Here is a 3,074-nt window from a genome sequence, read left to right on the forward strand (position 1 = left end):
CCATTGTCGTCTGCTTCACCGTGCGTACCTCTGTCTTTTTCCTTTCTTCCACCACACCGTGCTTCTCTTCATCCACCTCCCTCCGTGTTCCTTCTTTCTCATTCCTAATACTACTCCGGCCCCTGTCTCTGTCCATTGTCCCCACCGTTGTGTCTCTGTCTACCTGCCATGCTCTCCCTTCTTTTTTTTATTTATCTTATTTATTTTAAATTTTTTTATAAGCAAGAAAACCCTACAAATAAAAGTGTCCCCCTGCAGCCTGTGCTGCCAGGGGGCAAAACGAAATAAAAGAAAAAGAAAAAGACCGTGTATCAGGCTCAAAACTAACAAAACAAACAATTCACTTCCTCAACTCTCACACACACGTCCTCACTCCACACAATACCAAGCACACTGAGTCTAACTCCGCCTCTCACTCTGACCTCACATGTTCAGGGTGGTATGGCCGTAAGCACTTAGAGCAGGTGAACACAAGCTATTTATAGATGGTAAAATGACACTTGTGGTATAAATAAGGAGCAGAGCCCCTGCTGTTGAAAATGTAGAATAAAAAGCTTACAGCACCGGGTATTCCCAGGTAGCCTCCCATCCAAGTACTGACCCGGCCCTACCCTGCTTAGCTTCCGAGGTCTGACGAGATATGGCGTGTTCAGGGTGGTATGGCCGTAAGCCATTAGAGAATGTGAAAATAAGCTATTTATAGATGGTAAAATGCAATTACACTTGTGGTATAAATAAGGAGCAGAGCCCCTGCTGTTGTACAACGGGAATAAAAAGCTTACAGCACCGGGTATTCCCAGGCAGTCTCCCATCCAAGTACTGACCCGTCCCTATCCTGCTTAGCTTCCGAGATCAGACGAGATCGGTCGTGTCTTTTATTATCAAAAACATTCAAATTATTTACAAATCACAATGAAGAACACATAGAACACACACACCCCACACATGTTGCTTCCTTAAAAGAAAATCAACCCATACAGAAAACCCCTTCTTCACACAGAACTGTATAAACCAAAAAATAGAAAATTAATCAAAAAAACAAATTAAAACTCAGTAAACTCTATAATGTCACCTAACGAAAAAGCTATATTCAAAACATATCATTTGGCTACACAAAAATAACTGTATAACCCGAAAATAAAATAAAATAAATAAAAACAAAACATTGAAAAAGAACAACTAAATACTCACCAATCATAATTTAACTGACATTTAAACACACATCAAACCGAAAAAAACAATTATTGCTGTCTAAACTTAAAAATAAATTAAGCAAACAAACTGAAAACACAAAAGCTCAAAATTCAAGGGAAAAAAATTCTAAATTTCTCATCTATCTGTAATCCCCCTTTCTGTGTTGGAGACACCATTTCACTGTACTCCCTTCATCACATCCCTCCCATACTCAAACCAGAATAATCTCAAAAATGAAGCCCCAACTTTTTGAGTTGAGTTGAAATTTTAACCCAGTATGGGTTGCTTCGCATAACCAAAATATGGGTAATTCTGACACCAATGTTGGGTTAATGCAACTCCTTACTGGGTCAGGACCACCAGCCCAAATATTGAGTTAAATTGACCCCCTTGTTGGGTTGATATTTGACCCATTAATTAAGTTATCCTTCTATCTATGAAATTACTATATTTTTAATAATAATAATAATTAAAGCTGCAAGCAGCGATGACGGGCCCTCGCTTCTTGCCCCGGGGGGTACTGGCAAATGCAACATCACATGTAGACCACACATTCTAAGGGCGTTTTCACACATACCTCGTTTGGTCCGGACTTTCAGACTTTTTAGTTTGATCCGAACCAAAATTACAGGTGTGAAACCTCCCCCGGACCACGGTCCGGATCAAAAGACCAAATTTTGGTCCGATAAAAGAGGTGGTCTCGGTCCGGACCAAACTGAACCATGGTCTGGTTGTAGTGTGAAAGCATTTTTTGGATGGTTCGGACTTTCGGACCAAATACAAGAAGCTCTGGCAGGCTCCCCTTGTGTTACAAGACCGGGGAAGCTCCCTTAAGGAACAGCTCGGTGCTTAGTGAGAGAGAGAGAGAGAGAGACGGTGAATGCGCTCAAAGAAGACAGCTGTCGGCTATCAGAGCAGAGAATACATCAGCAGTTTATTTGTTAAGTGGTAGTAAATGTACAGTGTAGGTTTCAGTTTGTCTCTGAATAAATGCTCCAGAAAGAAAGTTCCTGTATCTTGCATCTCAACATCACAACAAAAGGGGAGAGCAGCAGTCAGTTGAAAAAACTCCGACACAGAGAGAGGGACGGGGATGCCCGCCTACAAACCAATCAATTATAATTATCTGGAGACGCAGCTCACGTATGTGATGACGGCAGGACGTAGTTTTGTCACGTATAGATCTTTAGTGCGCTTGCAAAACTGCAGTGTGAAACCAAAACTTACCAGATCAAATGTATACAATGTAACAAAAACATGAACCTTGGTCCGGACCATAGTTCGGACTTTCATGTGTGAAAACGCCCTAAGTTTCATGTAAATCGGAATAACTTTTGCCAAGATAGAACCGTTCATGTTTCCACACCCACTTACAGGAAGTTGTTCCTCCATAACTTGCGCATTGTGTTAGCTATCAAAATTCTTTTGATAACTTATAGTCACAAGGGTCCACCGAGTCTATATCCAAGTTTTCGTGCAGATTGGACTCACGGCCCAGGATGAGTTAGACAAAGTATGTTTCCCATATATCGCGATTTGAATAATTAATAAAGAAAATTCTAACAGCGCCATCTAAGGGCCGATGCACTATAAATTTGGCGTGGATGCTCAAACCCCTATACGGAACAACTTTGTCATGTTTGGTGTCAATCGGAATAAATCTTGGTAAGATACGCAACTTCCTGTTTCGACAGCCCCCTACAGGAAGTTGGTCCTCTGTAACTTGCGCATTGTGTTAGCTATCAAAATTCTTTTGATATATTTTTGTCATGATGGTCCACCGCGTCTACGTGCACATTTTTGTGCAGATGGGACTCACGCTCTAGGAGGAGTTAAAAAAAGTAGGTTTCGCTCAAAGCGAAATTGTGAATTAAATTTAA

At 41.1% G+C, this 3,074-nt stretch overlaps 1 non-coding gene across 1 annotated transcript; it reads right to left on the bottom strand.

Moving 5' to 3' along the window:
- Positions 1-552: 552 nt before the first annotated feature.
- Positions 553-671, bottom strand: LOC120550236. Its single transcript, XR_005637707.1, has one exon. It is a non-coding gene; the product is annotated as a 5S ribosomal RNA (ribosomal RNA).
- Positions 672-3,074: the final 2,403 nt, after the last annotated feature.

This window comes from Perca fluviatilis, chromosome 20, assembly GCF_010015445.1.
Source record: "Perca fluviatilis chromosome 20, GENO_Pfluv_1.0, whole genome shotgun sequence".
NCBI classification, from domain to species: Eukaryota; Metazoa; Chordata; class Actinopteri; order Perciformes; family Percidae; genus Perca; species Perca fluviatilis.